General features: G+C 45.3%; 1 protein-coding gene across 1 annotated transcript in view; it reads right to left on the bottom strand.

Annotated features, from left to right (window-relative positions):
* FYB1 (FYN binding protein 1) overlaps window positions 1-23,691 on the bottom strand; it is a 121,683-nt gene that overhangs the window by 92,696 nt on the left and 5,296 nt on the right. The window lies entirely within an intron of this gene.

The raw sequence follows: 23,691 nt of genomic DNA on the forward strand, positions 1-23,691 counted from the left end.
TTTCCTCTTTGGAGCAGAAAACGGAGATGCAGAGTCAGTGCAACTTGCTCTTTAGAAAATGTACTCGAGTCCCATTCCCTGCAGCAGGGATGGTAAGAAACGGCACACAGGCAATTCCCATTAGCAGAAAACTTGGGTCACCTCTACACTATTCCCAGAGGCAGCTGTTCTGTACTTCTGTGTCTTTCCAGGGCCTCACACAAGTTTCTCTGCTTAACAAACTCTCTGTTTTTACACCTCAGGCGCTGCACTTTCTACATGGGAAACGTCGTTCAAGGCAGAGACTGCAGGGACTGGCCAGGTGGGCCTGGGAGCCCACCTTCCTTTAGTGCAGCTGCTTTGCAACAAGAAGGATCATCATGTTTTAACTCACACAATGCCCATAATGACGCGGTGCGGGCACTGACTGCAGGACATATCACTTCTATGAGGAGTTTCATCCTAGGTGTGTATACCTCAATGATCCCTGATGTACAGCTCATTCGCATCTTTTGCTAATCTATAGCAATACCCTGGCTGTACTCCTCCACCCCTAGGCACATGCCTTACCATTGCCACAAGTACCATGCACCATGCAGCACACCCTTAACTCTACCCTCAAGGGATGCCAGTCTTGCAGCACCCCAGTTACAAGCCCACCCTTTCAGGCCAGTTCCTCGGTCTGTGAGTAGAGTACATGCAGGGCAGTCGTTGTGCTGCACCTGCAGCTGCTGCTAAGCAGTGCCCCCACTGGCCACCGGCTGCCTTACTGCATAGGGGGAGAAGCTGTGGCTGCACACTTAGGCTCACCCAGGCAAGGTGCGGAGACTGACCTATTCTGTTCCCCTTGCAGTGCTGGTAGACCCCCAGAGAGCCTGCAGGGGAGTACGAGAAATGATCTGTTGGCCCTACCAGATTGAGCCTATGAGAGGGCAGAGCCCAGCACAGCAGGGCTTCACGCAATCACACCTCCCAGATCAGCCACAGGAGAAAGGTGCCTGCACACCCCTGCACCCCAACACTCTGTCCCAGCCCAGAGCCCCCTCCCACACTCCGAACCCCTCAGCCCCACCCCCACCACATGAATTTTGTTATATGCACATAACAAAATTCATTCCACACATGGGTGGGAAAAATTAGAGGGAACACTGATTGCAAGTCAGCCTCAGTGTGCATGAGGATAGCACAGTCATCAGCATACTGACAGTCGGTAATAACAGTTCTGGTGACCTTAGTTTTAGAATGAAGATACCACAGGTTAAAGAACTGGCTGTCCATGCCTATGACATTATTGACATAAACTGTAACCGTATAGATCATTGTTGCAACCATTGTTATATATTTGCAGCAAATATTGTACAAAGATTGTCGTGTAAGGTAACTATGGAAAGGTGATGATTTGCTGGTTATGATTATGCTGTCTGTATGTGTGTATCATTTTTTGCAGTTGAAATTATGAATATTGGCTATGTATTTGTATCTCAATGTGTTTTGATTCTAAGTAGCCTCAGTGAAGCATTTGATCAGCTTCTTGAGAAGGGACTATTCTCAGTAAGTGCCCAGTCAAGAAACACTTAGCTGACAATGAACTTTGGGAGATGCCAATCCACATCTGAGCTATCCTGGGAAGGTCCAAACTAACATGTAAACAATGGCATCAGCCTGTAAAGAACTGAGTCATGCATGGACATGCGGCTTGTCCAGGTGACTCCAGGGCTCCATCTTGCTGCTGTGATTGTCCACAGGGCAGAGGATATAAAAGGCTGCTGCATCCCCTCCATTTTGTTTTCAGTCCTGCTTCTTGCCCCTGGAGGAACTTTATTACAAACTGAAGTTCTGAACAAAGGACTAAATGACCCATCCCAGCTGTGGATGTACTCCAGAGACTTGATTTGAACCTGCAGTTTATTCCACTACAACTACAAGCCTGAACCAAGAACTTTGCCATTACTGTATGTAATTAATTCCATTTAACCAATTCTGGCTCTCATCTATATCTTTTTCCTTTTATGAATAAACCTTTAGATTTTAGATTCTAAAGGATTGGCAATGTGTGATTTGTGGGTAAGATCTGATTTGTATATTGCACTGGGTCTGAGACTCTTTTCCTTTGGGAGCGGGAGAATCTTTTTTCTTTTACTGGGATATTGGTTTTCATAGCTCAGATGTCCCCATAATGAGTGGCAATGGTGGTGATACTAGAAAATTGGAGTGTCTAAGGAAATTGCTTGTGTGACTTATGGTTAGCCAGTGGGGTAAAACCAAAGTTTTCTCTGTTTGGCTGGTTTGGTTTGTCCTGGTGTGCAAAGGAACCCCAGCCTTGGGCTGTAACTGCCCTGCTTTCAGCAATTTGTCCTGAACTGGTATCTCTCAGTTGGGTCCCAGCAAAGCCAGCATTGTTACTGTGGCGTAGTTGAGCTGGGATCCACAGAACCAGGTCAATTAGGCTTTGGATCAAAACCCCATGCTATCAAAATTTGAATTTTGGTAGTGAGAGTTTGGTTGGTTAAAGAGCAGTTGCAATTGGTGAGCAAAGAACATATGAAGGCCTTGATGAAAAAGCCCTGGAAGTTGAGTTTATTACCATGTTGTCTGAACAGTTGTCCGCGTTTAACCAGTTGTGCTATGGCCAGGGAGAGGGTAACTCTAACGTGGTGGGAAATAGCTGTTTGTCTGTGCAAAAAAGCAGTTTGTTTGTGAATGATGTTTCTGAATGTCTGTCTAATGTCTCAGAAAAAAGAACAGGAGTACTTGTGGCACCTTAGGGCTAATCTACACTTACCTGCCGGGTCGACGCGGTAAGTTCGACTTCTCGGAGTTCGAACTATCACGTCTAATCTAGACGCGATAGTTCGAACTCCCTGCACGCTCCGGTCGACTCCGGTACTCCACCACTGCAAACGGCGGTGGCGGAGTCGACCTTGGAGCCGCGGACTTCGATCCCATGGCGTCTGGACGGGTAAGTAGTTCGAACTAGGGTACTTCGAGTTCAGCTACGCTATTCACGTAGCTGAACTTGCGTACCCTAGTTCGATCCCCGCCCTTAGTGTAGACCTGCCCTTAGAGACTAACAAATTTATTTCAGCATAAGCTTTCGTGGGCTACAGCCCACTTCTTTGGATGCATAGAAGTGACTCTGGAATTAGACCAAGCGCAGAAAGATTTCATTGGTCAGTAAAATGTTTCTCAAGAGCAGATTAAAGTGAATGGTCAGGTTAAAGCCCTAACTGAGGAAGGAGAGGGTAGATTTTTGATGGGTAATGGATTGTTGGCTAGTACATCTTATAAAAGCGAACCTGAAAAGGGTAACTGTAATTTGCTGGAAGTAGCTCAGTATAGCAAGAAGAACAGCTGTTGGGAGTGGCAATGTGCCTGGTAAGGAAAGTTTGAAAGAGCCTAGGCAGTCTTGTGAGATGATGGCTTTGTCCAATCAGTAGTTTGGGAAGGCAAGGATAGTGGAAAATAAGTGTCCCTATACCTTACAATTCTCCACACAGGGAAGTAGTAACAGTAAAGAGAATGTACCTGTGTCTGTTAGGGGTATTGACTTGCCTCTGGAGGGAACTATCCCAGCCTCCAAGCAATTGTCTGTGACCAGCCCTGTGTGCTGGGACAAGGGAAATAAGATCCCAAGCTGTGTGTCTGGTAAAGGAGAAGGTGTCTCCAGTTCTTTGTCTGTGAAGCAGACAGAAGGTGCCTTTAGGCTTTGGCTACACTTGCATTTCAAAGCGCTGCCGCGGTAGCGCTGCCGCGGTAGCGCTTTGAAGCGCTAAGTGTAGTCAAAGCGCCAGCGCTGGGAGAAAACTCTCCCAGCGCTGTCCGTACTCCACCTCCCTGTGGGGAATAACGGACAGCGCTGGGAGCGCGGCTCCCAGCGCTGGGGCTTTGACTACACTGGCGCTTTGTAGCGCCGCAATTTGCAGCGCTGCAGAGGGTGTGTTTTCACACCCTGCTGCAGCGCTGCAAATTTGTAAGTGTAGCCAAGCCCTCAGCCTGTGATGGTTGAGGGTGGTTCAGTTGTCTCAGAGTTGGTTTTGGATTCAACTAATGCCCAGGAAGTCTGCTAGGGAGAATGGCACTGTAAGTAGGGATCCATTCACAGAGAATTTCTGGCTGTTAGGAACTGAAACGTCCTTGATTAACTCATTTTCACAACCTTCAGTTGCAACCAACTGCTTGCACAGATTACCATGAGGATTCCTTTCCCTAGGAGCTTCTCTATGCCACAATTCATCCCTCACAGAAATTCTGCCCTTACCCTTTTCACCTAGGGCTTGCTCTAAAGGAATATTTTCCTGAGCAACAACAGACTTTTGCTGGGTCTCGCTTACATGTGGGATCACTTTTGGCCCATCAGGTGGATTCCTACACAATCTCCTTTCAGGCAAACTCAGACTCACTAGATAAAAGGTTAGACGTATTCTCCTTCCCTTTGCCACACACAAGTTCAGGAATCTTTTCCTTCTTGCTACAAATATGCAACCTTTCAGAAGGTAATGCAATCAAATCACCTTTCTGCTCTCCTTGTGCCCTGGCTAGTACATCATCCTGATCAGACAGAGTTGCTACACCCTTTTCCAGTCACACATTAGCAACAGGCAAAATACAAGCACCTGAATTGTAGTCAAAGCCCCAGCGCTGGGAGCACGGCTCCCAGCACTGTCCGTTATTCCCCACAGGGAGGTGGAGTACGGACAGCGCTGGGAGAGCTTTCTCCCAGCGCTGGCTCTTTGACTACACTTAGCGCTTCAAAGCGCTGCCGCGGCAGTGCTACCACGGCAGCGCTTTGAAGTGTAAGTGTAGCCAAAGAAAGTTGAACAGCCCTATAACCAAGTGGCTGTGCTTGACCAGTTTGTTGGGGGAGACAAGGTTGTTGAGGGAGGAATGTCTCCATGCTAATTCTTTAAGTGAGCAGTCCGTGCTTCAGGGTCTGAGAACAAATTTGGCTACTGGTGTTTCAGAGCCGAACAGTTTTATGGCTGAATGCTTAAGGATGCAGGGGAGAGCAAGCAAATTCTCACCGTCAAACTCTTTGGATTTGTATGGTATCTCTGTAAGATCAAGTCCAGCCTTGAACTTGGTAGCAGCTGAAAATTTAAAAGCTAGTGTTTGTGTTGATGCAAATTACCTAACTGACTGGGGGAGGAAAGACTTGCTAATAGCTGTTAGCAAAGAAAGCACAGCCAATCAGCCAGTGAATCTGTTATGCAAGAGAAATCAGGGTTTGATCCTTTAGGACAAGGTAAAAAGAGAGAACTAACTTTTTTGCAAATGGAAGCCACAGGTTAACCCTAAAATGCCAAAACCCGGGGCAGCAAGTTGTATGGGTCTGTGGTGTCCGGGCTCCAGCAATATTCAGGGCCTGGCCCCACCTGCAGCCCCTGCATACCTTCCCCCAAGTGTCGCCTGGCTCCTATTTGCTGCCTCCGGCGCCTCCCCGGAGCAGAGCATCCCCGTCTCCCCCCCTGGGGCTCCATGCTGCCTCCCTGCATCAACTGCCACCGCAGGGTTCTAGTGTCCCCCATCCACTACTGCCAGGGCAGGCTGACGCTGAGCCTGCCCTTCCCCGTCACACCCTTTCATTTTCCAGCAGGGGTTCTCAAACTGGGGGTGACGACCCCTCAGGGGGTCATGAGACTATTACATGGGGGGTTGTGATCTGTCAGCCCTCACCCCAAACCACGCTTCACCTCCAGCTTTTATAATAGTGTTAAATATAAAAAAAAGTGGTTTTGATTTATAACGGGCTTGCTCTGTGTAAAGGGTCACCAGTACAAAAGTTTGAGAACTGCTGATTTAGCAGTAAGGGATTCCCTGGGAAATATCCCATCCTCTGACTTCACCACCTCAACCAAGCGTCACAATCATCATTGCTGTGTACAGTATTAAGTTGTTTAAAACTTATACTGTGGATATATATATAAAATATAGTCTTTTATCTGGCAAAAAAATTCCTTGGCATCTAACCCCCCATTTACATTAATTCTTATGGGGAAATTGGATTTGCTTAATATCGTTTCACTTAAAGTAGCATTTTTCAGGAACAGAACAACAACATTAAATGAGGAGTTACTGTATATTTTTTAAAATAATGTAAAACTGTGAGGACCCTGCGGTGGGGCTGGTGATGAGAGGTTTGGGGCATGGGAGCGGCTCAGGCAGAGGGCTGGGGTGCAGGGGTGGGGGCTGTGGATGAGGGGTTTGTGGGGGCTCAAGGCTAGGGCAGAGGGTTGGGGTATGGAGGTAAGGGCTCTGGGGTGGGACAGGGCTGGGGATGAGGAGTTTGGGGTGCACACAGGCTGCCCCGGGGCAAGGGCCAGAGAGGAGGATTCCCTCCAGCCCTCTCCCTGCAGGCAGCAGCAAGCTCCGAGGGAGACCCCCTCCACATCTCCATCCTCCCTGCACTACACTCACCTCGCACCACTGTCACTGCACGTGTTCCTAGGGCCCCTCTCAGGTACAGGAAGCCCCCTCGACTCCCCTGTGGTGGGTGCCACGGGGGGGGAGGGCAGGACCGCCATCACATGTGCACTTCCTCCCCTGCTGCTGCCCCTCACTGTAGCCTCACTGGGGGTGGGGGATGGGGCTGCCCCTTGTCCAGCGTAGGGCAGGAGCGGTGCCTGTGGGTGGTGGTGCTGTGCTGGTGGAAGGAAAATGTTATGTTATAAAAGCTGGAGGTGAAGCGTGGTTTGGGGTGAGGGCTGACAGATCACAACCCCCCATGTAATAGTCTCGTGACCCCCAGTTTGAGAACCCCTGTGCTAAATGATGAACTAGCACTCAGCTGAGCCCTCAAGGGTTAACACAGTGTTGTTAATGCAGCCTCACACTTTATAAGGCAGCACAATGGGGGGGGAGGAAAAGACCTCATGGCAGAGAGAGACAGACACATACCCTGTATGTGAGAGAGAGACTTTGAGACAGAAGCTGCTTCCAGCAAGCTCCCTCCATTCTGAACCCCCATCGTATCCCCCCTGCTCTGTGGAGATGGGGGAGCAGGAACGGGGGAGGGGGACACCCTGACAACAGCATCCCTCTTTCCCCCTGCTGCCCCTGCACAGCAAGAAGGAGGATCATGGGAGCAGCTCCAAGGCAGTCAGGGGACAGGGGGGAGGGAGGGACACCTGAACAGCCCAACAATTGATAGTCCGCTGGGTGGCAGCCGCACAGGGAACTTAGGGGAGCTGATAGGAGGGCTGTCAGCCCACCCTGGTTCCAAGCCCCTACCAGCTAGCTCCAATGGGCTGCTCTTCCTGCAAGCAGTGGACAGAGCAGGTGGCTGCCAAACAACACTATAAGGGAGCATAGCACAACTTTAAATGAGCAGTCTTTAAGGTGCCACAAGTACTCCTGTTCTTTAATTCAGAGGTTCTCAAACTGTGGTCCACAGACCACCAGTGGTCCGTGAGCTCCATTCAGGTGGTCCATGGATAGTTCCCTCTAAGGTGCACTCCTGTACTGCCTCACATGAGAGGATGAAGGGCCACCCACCTAATTAGTGGAGCTGCTCAGGCATGGCTCCATTAATTAGGTGCCTGGACCCTGGAGAAGATGCACATGTAAGGTGGGGTGATGGCCTTGGTGGGAATAGGGGGTAGGTGGAAGGGGGCAGTGGGGTGAGGGTAGGGGGTGGGGGAATTTGGGACATGCAGGGCTACAGCAGCCAGAGAGAGCCTCCAGGGCTGCGGCTGCTGAGGAGAGACTTCCTCCCTTCCTTCCCAGCTTCAGCTCTGTGGCTGCTGTGGCAGGGGGGAGACCCCCCACTCCTTTCCAGCCTGAGCTCAGGGGCTGCTGTGGTGGGGGAGAGAGGGAGAGACCCCCCCCCCTTCTTCCCAGCCCCAGCTTGGGGGCTGCTGTGGTGGGGGAGAGAGGGCACATCCATCACATTAGAAAAGTTAAGACTACTGATATTAAAATATGAGTTGTGTGCTTTTATGTGTAGAACATAATTATTATCAAGGGTTTTTTTTATATAGCACTTTGGATAAAAGTGCTTTACAATAGTTAGCTAATGGTACAAACAACATTTGGAATGATCATTAAGTGGTCCGCCAAGACCCTCAGCAATTTTCAAGTGGTCCATGAGGGGGAAAAAGTTTTTGAGAGCCATTGCTCTAATTGATCAGCAATGTAACAACAAAACAAGGTTAACCAGGATCACTTTAAGTGAGGAGTTACTGTATATTGGCTTACAAGGCAGTGGGGAGGCGCTGGGCACCACCAAAAATTATACAAACCTGCCGCCCCTAGCCAAAACCCCAATGGTATTGAGCCAAAGCCGTGATAAAAATGATTGTAGATGGAAACTTGCAACGATTTGTTATTGCTAATGGTAAGTTTTGTAACCAATGTGTTGCTATTACCAAGAACTGTAAAAATGTACAATGTGCCTAATCTTTTAAAAAACCCTTTGAACATGTTAAAAGGAATACATGAGAACATACTTTGTTAAAAGGCCTTGTTATACTGATGTTTCACAGTTAATGCCTGTAAACAGTATTGGAACTTTTCACAGGGGAAGAAATTCGAAACCTGATGTGCTGTATGAAAAGGGAAACTGAGGCACACTACCATATTGCTTTCACTGCTGAATGCCAAAATTCCTATATTATGGACAACATTAATATATACAGTAACTTGATGTTAATTGGGTTCCAAACATTTGCCAGAGCTTGTATGACTAAAGTAGATATGTTCTTTAACTCTTGGCAAGATCACAAAAGACCTCTCTCACACACAGGAAACATGCTGCAAGAGCAGATCCAATCAACTATTGTTCTAATCAAGTTTTACCTTGAGTTTGTAAAGAGATTCATTCATGTTATTGAACATGACTTTGATAAACCATTTCTGTTATACATTGATATGGCTTCTAACCCAATACTAACCATAGTAACATAGAACCAAGGATGGGGAGTTCTTGGGATGCAGTCAGTGATGATTGTGTCATCCCTTCCTGAATCAATTTTGTGTGTGGGGGTGTGAACCAAGGACTTTGCCATTACTGTATGTAATTGATTCCATTTAACCAATTCTAGCTCTCATCTATATCTTTTTCTTTTTATGACTAAACCTTTAGATTTTAGGTTCTAAAGGATTGGCAACAGTGTGATTTGTGGGTAAGATCTGATTTGTATATTGACCTGTGTCTGGGGCTTGGCCCTTTGGGATCGGGAGAACCTTTTTTTCTTTTACTGGGGTATTGGTTTTCATAACCATTTATCCTCATAACTGGTGGTGATATTGGGAAACTGGAGTGTATAAGGAAATTGCTTGTGTGACTTATGGTTAGCCAGTGGGGTAAAACCAAAGTCTTTTCTGTTTGGCTGGTTTGGTTTGTCTTGGTGTTCAAAGGAACTCCAGCCTGGGCTGTAACTGCCCTGCTTTCTGCAATTTGTCCTGAATTGGTATCTCTCAGTTGGGTTCCACCAAAGCCAGCATCGTTACAATGCCATACTCAATCCCAGTTCCAGAAGGAAGGCGGGAGAATCAAGATCATGCCAAGACTGATTGGAAAAAAGTGTGGGGGCAATAACACAGCCCTGATTAATACCAGTATGGATGGTGAACGGGTCCATCTCCAACCCATTACAGAGGATGGTGGTGGTCAATACCATCAAGAAGTAGCCTGAGAATGTGGATAAATTTCAATGGACAACCAAATCTAGACAGCACCTTCCATAATGCTTCATGACTAATGGAATCAAAAGGCCTTAGTTAGGTCTATAAATGCTATAAACAATGGGGGGTGGTGTTCTCTACACTTCTCTTGTTGTGTAACAAAAATCAGGTCGGTGATGCCCCAAGATGGTCTGAAACCACATTGGGATTCTGGAATGACATCTTTGACAAGAGGGAGGAGATGGTTCAAAAGGATGTGAGCAAGGATCTTCCTGGCAATGGAGAGGCAGGCAATGCCTCCATAATTCCCACACATTGACTTGTCCCTTTTCTTAAAAATGGTCAGAATATTGGCACTCTTTAGGCTGGGTGGAATTTCCTCATCAACTTCTTGTTAGGATTTGGGTAAATGAAGTTTTTGCATGAGTGTTATTCCACCAGCTTTGAAGACCTCCCTGGGATGCCATCTGGGTGTGGCAACTTATTTCTAGTCTGAGCAATAGCACACCAAACTTTCTCAGAAGTTGGGTGGTTGGCAAGAGGTTCTGTTACTGGATGCTGCGGAATGGACTGGATGGTGGTATCTTGTAGGGATATTAAAGAAGGTTTATATTAAACATGGTTTATATGAGAAATGATTTATTGATTTATTGTTAATTAATACTTTATAATTTAAGGTTTATGTTAGAAGTAAATTTGTGATTCCCAACATTTAGCCTCTAACTTTCAAGCCACCAGCTGTGTCTGTGTGAACCCTGCTCAAAGAGATACTTGGTATAAAACTTGTTAAGCTCAAAGAAATACTTTGTATAAAATTTGTTAAACATTAATTAACTCTAAGTAAGCCAAAACAGTAGCTGTTATAGTGTATAGATAGAGACCCCCACCCTCTGTAAGTTTTCATCTCACTTTATCTTTGCTTGTTAAAAGACAGGGAGTCTCACATAAATTGGTAACACCCCAAAAAGTAAAGAGACAGTGAAATAGATATGATTAAGATAAAGAATGTATGTGAATGAATGGTTAGGGAGTCACCAGCCTGAAGAATTCAGTGTCGGCTGAAGAAGGTGTCAAGTGGGATCAACCAGATGACCCTCGGAGGGCAAACTGGAATCCACCCACCACACCTCAAAGGAAGGAAAAACAAAGCATCTGACAACATGGAGCCAGCCACCTGCTGATTGATTTAGCAACAGCAAAATGAAGCAACTCTCATGAACTGACATAGGAATAAATTCCTATAAAACTGGACTCTAAAGAATAAGGACTTTGAGTCTATGGTTCTGCTGCCAGCCTCCAGGAGCATCAGATGCATCTGACACAGACTCGGCTCCATCCTCATGACCAAGATACCTGGCCAGTAACTTGGCATGAGCAACATCTAGGCTGGTAACTATAACATCTATACAGAACCTGAATGAATGATTGTGTGGATGAATATACGTGTGTGTGTGTGTGTGTGTGTGTGTATAAGGAATAAGTAGTAATAGAAACAAGTAGGAAAACATTGTCTTTTGTTTTGTTATGGTATTTACAATAAATGTGGCATCTTTGCCTTATCCCTCTTAATAAGATCCTGCTGGTTTTTATTATATTGGTACAACAATCTGAGATTTCAGATTCGCGGTTCAATAGCATCTCAAAATGTGCCTTCCAACGTTGCTTGAGGGCTACATTTTTCCTTAAGAATGGGGGAGCTGTCTTAGGATCACAGAGGGGTTGTGCTGCTTAAACTTGGCCCATAGATGGCTTTTGTTGATTGAAAAAAGCTTCTCGTGTCATGTTGATCAGCAAAGCTCTGGATCTCCATGCCTTTGCTTGCCACCACTGATTCTTGATGTTAGTCTCCTTTGAACTACAGCTTTAAGCCAATAAGTCTCTCATTTTTTCTGGGTAGAGGGCTTATTTTGCAAAGTGCACTTCTCTTCTGATGAATAAGTGCTAGGATTTCCTTGTTGTTTTCATCAAACCAATCCTGAAAGTGGTGCGTGGAATATCCAACTGATTGAGCACGTACCTTGTGAATAATGATCTTGAACTTCTCCCAATGTATTTGGATGTCATTGATGTTGTCAGGCAGACCAGAGAGCTTCTCAGAGGTCGTGTTGAAGGGTCTCACAACTAGCATGATTTTGAAGCACCTTGATGTTAAATATCTTCTGCATTCTTTTCAGTTTTTATAGTGTTGTGGTAGGAGCTGAATGTTCATGATTGATCTGAACAAAGGATGGTCCATCCAGCAGTCATCCATACCTCTCATAGCTTGTGTAATATAGACATCGGTGTGATCACGAGATCTGATGATGACATAGTCCAGAAGATGCCAGTGTCCAGAACATGGGTGTTTCCAAGTGGTCTTATTTGTCCCTCTGTCTAAAGATGGTCTTTGTGATAAGCAAATCATGCTCCACACACTTGCTAAGGAGGAGAATGCCATTAGAGTTGACTTTTCCCACCCCTTCTTTCCCAGTGATGCCTAAGACCCCATTGGTGGAATAGGCATATTCAAGGACCTGTCAGTTCTCTGCAGCTGTGAAAGCAGGTGAGGGCTGCAGCAGGATGGAGGCCTCTGGTTGTCTCAGGCTTTCCTGCCACCAGGTCCAGGGCTCCTTCCAGTCAAGTTTTGTGAGATTGCACCAGCTCCAACATTAAAAAATTTCACATGTAGGCCTCTGCCAAGGGTGAGTTAACATCTCCCACTAAAAGTCCTGCAGTGATGGATAAGTGGTGGTGCGGACAGGAGCAATGATCTCTGGGAGTCCCTAGTCACAAATCTGCATGCAGACAGCAGCCATGTGTGGGTCGTCTTGCGCTTGGACTTATGAGGCAGAAGTGCAATTTGGCAGCTGCAACTGAGCAGTCCTTTTCAGGATTCCCTCTGCTCACCCTGAGTGAGGAAGGACCTAGAAAAGGTTCCCTAAGCATAGGCTGTCTCAGCACCTCCCCTTCCCCCACCCCCCCGATGGCTGCGTCCAGTGGAATCACTCTATCTATGGTTAGAACATACGAGGCAAAGTAATGAAATTCACCACTTGGAATGGTCACATTCCCTGAGCAGTGACTGTCCTGAAAGAACTGCCATAATAGCTAGAGATCTGCAAGATATGAAATCAATTTTGCTGCCCTAGATGAGAAACATTGAGCAGATTAAGACCAACAGAATGAAGATGGAGGTGGCTATACTTTCTGTTGGAAAGGAAAGTCATCTGAAGAGGTGTGCTCATTGGATTGGTTTTGCCATCAAGAACAAGATTGCTAAACCGTGTTTAGAGTTCCCTATGAATATTAACGAATGTCTCGTGACTCTTTCCCTTAAGCTTAGTAGCAACCAGTATGCCATGGTCATCAGCGCATATGCTTCATCATTTGACAATGACTAAGACAACAAGGAGCAGTTTTACTGTGCTCTTGTGCAGTCCTGAATGCTACAGCCAAGGAAGACCAGCTTATCCTCAAGAGTGACTTCAATGCAAGAGTTGGGTGACACTCTGGATAGGCAAAACTTAAAAAAAAAAAAAACCCCTAAAATTTGCAGACATCTTTATGGGAGGTTTCCCTAAATCCTACTAGGAGACATGCACAGTAATTATTGTAGGAGGAAGGAGCTGAATGACAATGGGGGTCTCTATATTAATGTAAAATATTCTAATGAGAGGCTGTTACCTGCTCCCCCACAAAAACACAGGTGATGGTAATTCCCATCATTGGGTGGGTTAATGAGTTCGTATTAGAAGACAATATCTTTAACCAGCAAAGGCAAATACAACATTTCAAGTATATGTCAAACAAGTGAAAAAAATTACTAATGGAAACAAATGATGTGCTGGATGCCTCAGCTTATGTTTATTTAGACAAGCCCTAACCAACTCTGTGCAGATGGAGTCTGGATCCTTTGTGGCATCCAGTGACTTCCCTGGGCCTCTGCAAGGGTACAGAGGTCAGTGATCATGGAGCACACCTTGCAAGATCTGTGCATGTTTCTAATTCTGCAGTGTAACACGAGGGATACAAAGTACATAGCACATTGTGGTAAAATGAGGAAAGATTGGCTTTGTAATGAGACCTTGCAAATTGCTTTGTTTGGTTTCTTCCACTTCTCAGTAGTAAACCACAAATACGTGGTGAGCCAGGACTAGATTCCTAGTACTATGGGTCCTAAACCCCTACCACTTGAGCTAAAGAATGAGCTGTTAGTTGTCACCTATAGAAGGACTCATGAATTTTTTTGGGGGGTGGGGTGGGGGTGGGGGGTTGGGTTGCAACCAGCCACAAGGTGCAACATACTAACCCAGACATATAGACCCTGATTCAATAAAGCACATGCTGCGCTTTAAGCACCTGAGAAATCCCATTGGCTACTCATGCTTGATGTTAGGCAGGAATTTAATTATCTTGCTGAATGAGGGCTATTATACCTAATCCTGCCCCTCCTGTTTAAATTAATTGGAGCAGAATTGGGCCCCAAATCCCAGAACAAACCACCAACAAACCCACAACTCTTTGTAAATTGTTCCAATGGTTAAGTACTCACCATTCAATATTTGTCTTATTTTCAGCCTGAATTTGTCTAGCTTCAACTTCTAGCTATTGGATCATGTTTTACATTTCTCTGCTAGATTGAAGAGCCCATTATTAAACAGATGTTCCCCATGTAGGTACTTAGATCAAGTCACCTCTTAACCTTCCCTTTGTTAAACTAAATAAGTTGAACTCCTTAAATCTATTACAATGGGGGTATATTTTCTAGTCCTTTAACCATTCTAGTGGCTCTTCTCTGAACCTTCTCCAATTTATCAGCATCCTTGTTGAACTGTGGGCACCAGACCTAGACACAATATTCCAGCAGCGGTCACACCAGTGCCAAATACAGAGGTAAAATAACCTTTCTACTCCTACTCAAGATTCCTCTGCTTATGCATCCCAGGATTGCATTAGCTCTTTTGGCCACAGTGGGAGCTCATATTCAGTTGATTATCCACCACAACACCCATATCTCTTTCAGTCACTGCTTCACACAATAGGGTCCCCATCCTTGAAGTATGGCCTACATTCTTTGTTCCCAGAGATATACATTTACAGTTAGCTCTATTAAAAAGCATATTGTTGGCTTGCACCCAGTTTACCAAGTGATCTAGATCTCACTGAATCAGTGACCTGTCCTCTTCATTATTTTCCACTCCCTCAATTTCCATGTTATCTGCAAACTTTATCAGTGATGAGTTAATGTTTTCTTTCAGGTCATTGATAAACATACTAAATAGAGTAAGGCCAAGAATCAATTCCTGTGGGACACCACTGGAAACAGATCCACTCAATATGGATTCCCCATTTACAATTACACTTTGAGACCTATCAGCTAGCCAGTTTTAAATCCATTTAATGTGTGCCATGTTAATTTGATATCAATCTAGTGTTCTACTCAAAATGTCATGTGGAATCAAGTCATACACCTTACGGAAGTCTAAATATATTACATTATATTAACTTCATCAAGAAAGCTTGTAAGCTCATCAAGAAAAATCAACATAATTTGACATGAGCTCTATAAACCCATGTTGTTTTTCGTTACTTACATTATCCACCTTTAATTCTTTATTTGAGTCGTGTGTGTGTGTGTGTACACACGCGCGCACACACACATATAAAAACTGTCCTGGATGTTAGTCTTCTTGCACATTATAAATATGATCAAGTTATGATCACTTGTATTAAGCTGCAATTAACTTTTAGTTCTGTGATCAGTTCCTCTTTATCTGTTAGGACAAGGTCTAATATAGAATTTTTCCATGTTGGCTGCAACATGTTTTGAGCTAGGAAATTGTCACCTACAATGTTTAGAAATTCCAAGGATGTTTTTGTACTGGCAAGATGTGACCTCTGGCATACGTCACTCAAATTGAGATCTCCCATGATCTCACAATTTTTTCCCTATTCGTTATAGACAGGTACCTAAAGTGATAGCCATCCTGTTCCTTAGTGTGATTTGGTGGTCTGTAGCAGACACCAGTTAATATCCCCATCTTGTGCTTTATCTATTAGGATAATCCAAAAGCTTTTAAGATAATTTTATTTTGTGTTATCAATGACACAGAAACAGATTGTCAAAAATGGCACTAAGTGCCACTCCTCCTCCCCTTCTGTTCATTCAATCCCTCGTAAATTGACATTAACATTGACATTAACATTCCAGTTATGTGAATCATCCCACCAGATTTCAGTCATATCAGATTTCAGGTTGAATTTATACTCATAAATAAGCAATTCCAGTTCCTCTTGTTTGTTATCCAGGCTCCTAGCATTGGTGTATAAAGGATTTTTTGAATTGCCCTCTTCATGTCCTTTGATTAATTTTGTCAACATCCTTGCTCATAGACTTCAGAAGCCTATCCAGTCTTACAGTGACATCTCATGTCTTGGCTTTGGGAAGGCAGCACACTGTCCCTGTTGTATGCCTGCCCCTTTTTAGAATGTTCCTTTGAGTCTTCTGAATATCAAATCTCCAACAAGGTGCATCTGGCTTCCTTGGACGGTTGGTCCAAGGTTTGTGGGTAAGCTTGATTTTTCTTACAAGTTGGGCTGAGCTGCCATCCACATGTGTCCTGTACATCTCTCCATCCCCTTGGACCTGCTGGAACTTGAGAGGTATCTTCCATAGTTTCCATGCTGAGGACTGATATCAACTGGAAACCTCTAGCTGTATGGAATTCTCTCTGGTGGCCATAGTCTGCCTATCCTCATCAGTCTCAAAGTATAGAATGCTGTCGTGACCTCTTACCTCTGATGGTTATGAGCGGCCAGGCCTCTTCTCTGACTTCTCGCTGATTCCTTTGTGGCCATCTCTATTCTTCCTTGAACCTGGGATACTGGTGTTTCCTAAATGTGGCTGTTCCGGAACTCAGCTTCTCAGCAGCATCTCAGTTTGCCCCTCCAATTTTTCTCCAGCATAGCCACCAACTTGCACTTCACAGGAATCCCTTCTGTCTGAGAATGTGGCACATCCATTGCAGGTCACCACCACTGTTCCATTGCTGGGCATCTTGATATCACATACAGTGCTGAACGTGGAAGGAAAGCCTCTCATTTCCTCTCTCAACTCTGTCCAAAACTGTCCTGTTAGCTGCCTCTGTCTGTGGCTCTTGAGTCCACCTAGGAAGTGACTTTTTATACCATGTTGTCTCTGCTTTCAAGCAGATTTATATAACACCCACATATGCTCTTACTGTTAAATTGTTCCCACTTGGGAGTGCTATAGCCAGGGCTACTCAGAGTTTTCAGAGGCCCAGGGCAAAATCTGAAATGGGACCATCCTTCTAAGTATATTACCACTGACAGGAGGATCTGGGGTGGGGGTGGGGCGGTTTGGAGAGCAAACCACACAGCAGAACCTTGGCTCCTGTCCCATATGGCTGGGCCCCGGGCCTGGGCATTGTGACCTGGTGCATGGGATCATAGCGTCACTTAGGTTTGGCTTGGTTACCCTTCTGTCATGACAGAGTGATCAGTTTTGGTGAGTGGCATTGCGACCCTGTGCATCAGGTAGCATCCTCACTCAATTTGGGGGCCCTCTCAGCTAGCAGCCTCAGACAAAGTCCTCCCTTCCTCAGGCAGCCTGGTTATAACACTTGTATTCCAGGCACCCTACTGTACCTCAGTGCATCTCATTCAAAATCAATGAAGAGGCCAATGTAAGTTGTGTATAAGGGTCTCTAGTGATGTTCTTTTAGGCATGAACTCTATTCCCCCGCAGATCACTTCTTAAGTTAAAAAAAATCATCTATTTGTACATGCTTAGGGGATGCACGAACAGTGACCTAGGCAGATGGTGTTTAATCCATACTGTGTAACCCTTATGCTGGGCTGAGTCAGCAGCAACAAGGCCTGGGTTCAATATCTAGGGCTTCATCTTATCAATTCAAAACAGCACAAGCTTGAGCCCCCACCCAGTAAACTGTGAAAAGTTAATACCACTCCAGTTGCCTCTAAGAGGCAATACTTCCCCACTCGCAAGCACTGAGTGTGTGTATAACTAATGCTGAGTTCCCTCTCCCTTTTCATAAAAACACTCATTTATTTGGGAAAATACCACCACCACCACCACCACCACCACAACAGTTGAAAAGCCTGTAACCATCAGTAATAGTCTGGGCAGTGTCCTTTGCCTCAGTTTCTCACTCTGTGGTGTGAGAGTACAACCTTTAGCATACCACTCCCCTTTCCCTCTGCTGCATCCCACTCACCGTTGTCCTTGGTCAGCAAAGACTCAGAGTTCAGAAGTGTGTTCATAGGGGTTCACCCCCAAAAGGAGGAAGATGTTAAGCAATGTCTCCGCTGTTGCCACCACCTCTGTAACTGGCTCACTGCTGTTGTCTGCTACCACCTGCCGCTGTGCTCTGCCATTGCTGGCTGCTTGCTGCTGCTGCATCACTGCTGTTGCTTGCCCGCTCAGTGCCACTTGCGTGATGCCGTGTTCTAAGGTTCCATCTTAGCCCAGCTCTTACTGGGTAGTGGGGTACTTGTCTGCTGCTGTCTCTTCATTGTCTTTCACTGCAATACTGCCTGCCCCCCCCCCCGCCAACCAGGCCCAAGGCTTAGCTCCAAGGTCTACTCACCAGTGATTTCAGTTCTAGCAATCACTGACCAGAAACAAGGATGCTCACTTGAGTCCAATCAGCTCTGTCTTTAAACACTGGAGTCTAGGACTCTCTAGGCAGAGTCCACACCATCAGGTAGGAACCCCCTACCCTCTTTCCTTTTCCTGGGAATTTGGCAGCCCCAGCTCCTGCTTACCAAGTGAGGTTCTGTTTAGGATGACCCCCTCAGCAGGGCATGCTACGTGTAGTTCTGCTGCCCTTTACTTATACACTAAGAATAACTTTTCATTACCTCTGCATCCAAAGTGATTTGTAACCCAAAACCAGCCAAAATTGATCACTGTGGCAAAGCAGATCTCTCTGCTGAGCACCTGGGGAGAGTAAATGTAAAGCACATATGGGCTGCTCCTGAAGTCTTTCCCCTCAGCTCATTACTAGATGCAAGGGTCTGAATGAGTGCTCGCCTGCTTACATTTGGAATGGTACGATATATAGAGGTTGGCATTTTAATCTGTATGGGCAAAAATATCTTGTCCTGTACTTTAGAATAATAGAATATTGGGGTTGGAAGAGATCTCAGGAGGTCATCTAGTCCAATCCCGTGCTCAAAGCAGGACCAACACCAGCTAAATCATCCCAGCCAAGGCTTTGTCAAGCCAGGCCTTAAAAACCTTTTAAGGATGGAGATTCCACCACCTCCCTAGGTAACCCATTCCAGTGCTTCATCACCCTCTTAGTGAAATAGTGTTTCCTAATATCCAACCTAGACCTCCCCCACTGCAACTTGAGACCATTGCTTCTTGTTCTGTCATCTGCCACCACTGAGAACAGCTGAGTTCCATCCTCTTTGGAACCCCCCTTCAGGTAGTTGAAGGCTGCTATCAAATCCCCATCTCCCTCTTCTCTTCTGCAGGCTAAATAACCCCAGTTCCCTCAGCCTCTCATAAGTCATGTGCCTCAGCCTCCTAATCGTTTCCGTTGCCCTCTGCTGGACTTGCTCCAATTTGTCCACATCCCTTCTGTGGTGGGGGGGACCAAAACTGGACGCAATACTCCAGGTGTGGCCTCACCAGTGCTGAATAGAGGGGAATAATCACTTGCCTCAATCTGCTGGCAATGCTCCTACTAATACAGCCCCATATGCCATTGGCCTTCTTGGCAACAAGGGCACACTGCTGACTCATATCCACCTTCTCATCCACTGTAATCCCCAGGTCTTTTTCTGCAGAACTGCCGCTTAGCCAGTCAGTTCCCAGCCTGTAGCGGAGCCTGGGATTCTTTCTTCCTAAGTGCAGGACTCTGCACTTGTCCTTGTTGACCCAAGGCCAGATTTCTTTTGGCCGAATCCTCCAATTTGTCTAGATCACTCTGAACTCTATCCCCACCCTTCAGCATATATACCTCTCCCCCAGCTTAATGTCATTTGCAAACTTGCTGAGGGTGCAATTACTTAGGAGGATGTTCCATCCACTGGAGAGATCAGTACTTACACGCACAAGGTTATTTGCATACTTCCTGATTACAGAAGATCGTGTGTGTTATGGGGAAGTGAGATATGCAGAAAGGAATAAGGGATAGAATTACTAGTGTGAGTCTATGCATGTAATTGTAAAACTTTTTTGTAAAGTTTTAATTCTTTTAGCTGCTAATAGCAGGTGGAAAACAACAAGGAAAGAACAATCCATGAAAACACACCTGCCTTTCTTTCTGGGATCTGTTGAGGCTCTGCAGTATATTCTCACCTCCAGGAGCCAGTCACCCCACTATGTAAGGGGAAATCACCATCGTGCACAGAGCACTATGTTTTGTCCTGAAGCTGCTCTGGAATATATGGATGCAGTCTGAGGGACCAACAGTGAAAACACACCTAACATTATCAGTACATTTTGAGTACTTGGGGCCAGGGCCATCCCTTGCCATTTTGATGCCTTATGCAGCCCCCCTGCAGGGTGGGTGGGTGTGGCCTCAGGCCTCCCAAAGTTCCTGATACCCTACGCAGCTGCATACTTCGCATATGGGTCGGGACAGCCCTGCTTGGCGAAACCTCTTCACTACCCACATGTAGACCTGGAACACACACAACTTCAGCTATCAAAATGGGATCCGTTTCCCCACGAACCAGGGATTGTGCAGTTGGGTTACATAGGACTGGCCTGTGCACAGACATATCCTGGCTTCCACGTAACCCATCAGTGACCAGGTGGCCTGACATACTCCAGCTCTTTCAGCTCTGATCCCAGGCCCCCCTCCCCATTCCTGCAGCAGCTGCCCATCATTATACACCAACCTCGTGTTGATCTCCTCCACTAGGATTCATTTCAAGGGCTCCCCAATTTAGGGTGACGTATCTGGCCACTGCCCCACCTTCCCCAAACACAAACACACAGAAACAACCTGCCACAAAATGAAAAACAATTCTACAGCCACCATTAGCAGCTTCCCACGTGACTTGCATATGCAACCTAGGAGTTCACCTAATCTCTGATGTGACATGGAGCACTATCCTCACATAGAATCAATAGGACTCCTTGCGGGCTTAGGCGTCTGCTCTAGCAGACTGCATTGCAGGACTTATTTTGGATGGCAACAATGGATTAAAACATTCAGTGATGGGTCCTATGCCCTTTGCGCAGTAGCACAGGGATTGCAAATTGCTTTCCCCCCCCATCAGCGGGGCAGCTATTGTGATGGAGGCATTCATGCTGTAGGGAAAGGCAAATAGAGGGTAGGAGAAGGTAGCTCTAAGTTCCAACCAGGGCTCTATGGAAGACCTGCCAGCAACGAGAAATGTGCCAAATCAGCATGTCTCCAGGCCTGCCCAGCCCTGCCCCCTCCCCCTGGTCTGGGCCATCTCCACTTGCTTTGCATTTGTGACAGCTGGCTCTGGGTGCCCAGCAGAGAAGGGTTGCAAATAGCTTTTGCCTGGCACCACTCTCCCCAAACCCACTTCTCTCGCACAGTTTCACACTGCCATGTGCCTGCAGCTGGGGTTCCAACTGCACAGCGTGAATCCAAGCTTAATGCTTGTGCGTAAACCACAGTGCTGAAGCGAGACTATAGGCCAAACCTTCAGCTGATTTAAATTGGCAAAACTCTATTGACTTCCACAGAGAGAGGAGATTTTACACCAATCTGAGGCCCTATACCTCAGAATGTCACTTTTGCCCTTCTTTAGGGCAAAGAACAGAATGTGTTGTAGTGCACCCCCTGCCCCCTCCCCCCCGCAGTGACACAATGCCCAGTGAATGGTTGTGCTACCAGCTCATTGAAATGACGAATTAGAAAAGTGCTGACTGTGTATGAACAGTAACTGTATTTGTCATGATGTTTTATTCCCACAACCCTCTCCCATCTACTCTCTCTTCTTCTGCTTCCAGAGAAATGCATGGGGGAACAAATGGACATGGTGGTCAACAAACTAAGGCATAGGTGAACTGATGACTGAAATCAGTTCCTCTGTCAAGGACCCTTCACTAAAAACATCCTATCTGTTTTCCCTGAAACAAAGGGGACTAAGCTGAGAAGTGAGGCTATCAGGCCCCCATCCATAATAAAGGACTCCAGAGAGTAAACTTGGGTATCTTCAGTTGCACCCAGAGGAGATCTTGAAGCCAGTGCAGATGATGGAGCACATAAAGTATTTTCTGAGCACAGAACAGTTATGCTCGCTTGTTGGCAGGTGCAACTCAAAAGGATCACTAATCGGTAACCCTTCATGTGGGAAAATGATCCCTCCCAATGGAAGGTCTTTGAAACACTGAGCATCAAAACAAATTACATTTAGGAAAAAATATGTACATGCAACACCTGTTGTGCAAAACCTGTTATGCAGGGCATCTTATAGTTCATACTGATGGGGAACTAAAAAGTAAATTTTTTTGGTAGTCTATTGGAATAAGTAGGCAACTATGTTTAAAACGGGTCAGTAATAGCCCATGTGTGGCTCATTTCTGACTGAATATCTAGTTTGTGGATTTCAGCCAATACTGAGAATAATCCTCTATTATTTATGCTGATTCACAGTCACAAATGTGTCTTGATTCAATATGTGACAGATTGCCAAATCCTATCTTGCTCTGACACCACAGAGCATAGTGGACACTGACAATAACAAAGAAACTGCCATCTTCTTAGTATCTTTTACATCACTTAGTTTCTCAGCAACATTAGCCCTAGTGGGCTAAAACAAATGAATGTTTAACTCATGCAGTAAAATAATTACATCAACCAGCTTGCTTTCTCCCAAAACAGAGCAGAAAACTAAACTCATTTGCTATGAAGACTCTTTGCATGCACCTTTGTTTTTGTAGTTTAAATTTCATTGAAGAAATAAACTTATTTGACACATCTCTTATTAGGTTGTTTGTTGTTTCAGTGTTTGCACTTCTAAAATCACAGTGGGGGAAGTTTTCTAAGCAACCAGATCAAGAAAGAATTTGCTAGAATTAAAAAATCTAAGCAGAATCATTCTAAAACTTGGGAGACAGCATGCTTGTGTGGAGGAGAAGCATTGAAGGCTCTGTAGGCTGAAACAATGGTGCATAAAATATCCCAATAGACACTCTTTCAAGCAGTCTTCACAGAGAGCTCAAGAAATGAACAGCCCCAGACTCTGAACTACTCTTCTACTATTAGAAATGTTCCTTCACCCTCAAAGTCATCCCCATGGGTCTTGCTTTAGTCATACTGGCTGGGTGACATGGGGTAAGCTTGCACTGCATTGAGAAACAGATTACCTCATTGTTCAACACTGTCTATCCTGTACCTTTCAGAAGTACTATGTGCACTTTTAAAAAGTGCTGTAGATAAGAGTGTTGCAAATGGATTTATTTCAGCAAGCTCACTCGCTTGATAGGGTTTGTCCTAAACTCTCCTAAAACACACCTAGCATTGTTCTTTCAAATCCTTCTTCAAATCTGTTACCGTTCCTTCACTATTAATTGAGTTTACTATTTTTCAAAACATTTACTAAATTCATATTTTAATGCTGCTAGTCTGAAGTTGATCTCTGAAAATAAGATGCTGAGGGTTTTGTCCTACTTAGTTAAAAGATGGTTTGAAAAAAAAAAATCAACCAACCAGTTCATGGCCCTAAGTATGTGCATAACTTTAAATACATGAATAGTCCCATGCTTAAAGTTATGCATGTGCTTAAGTAACTTGCTGAACTGGTGTCTTAGATTGTAAAGTCTTTGAGGCAGGGATTATCATTTATTATATTTCTATATAGTGCCTGTGAGATCCTGACCTGGTTGGGAACTCTAGGCACTACCACAATGTAAATATTTAATAATATTAATAAAAATCCAAATAGCCCCAAATTGAAATGCATTTAAATACTGGATTTGGGATTACATTTTCATCTTGAATCCTGTTGTGTGAGAATAGTAAAGAATTACAGAAAAAAGTTGATTTCTCCTCAGACTGAAGAAGGGACTTTATTGGAATAATGAACAGTATAAATCCTAAAACTACCCTCGCTCTCCGCTTCAGAGTAGAG

This window comes from Mauremys mutica, chromosome 6 (assembly GCF_020497125.1).
Source record: "Mauremys mutica isolate MM-2020 ecotype Southern chromosome 6, ASM2049712v1, whole genome shotgun sequence".
Taxonomy (NCBI): Eukaryota; Metazoa; Chordata; order Testudines; family Geoemydidae; genus Mauremys; species Mauremys mutica.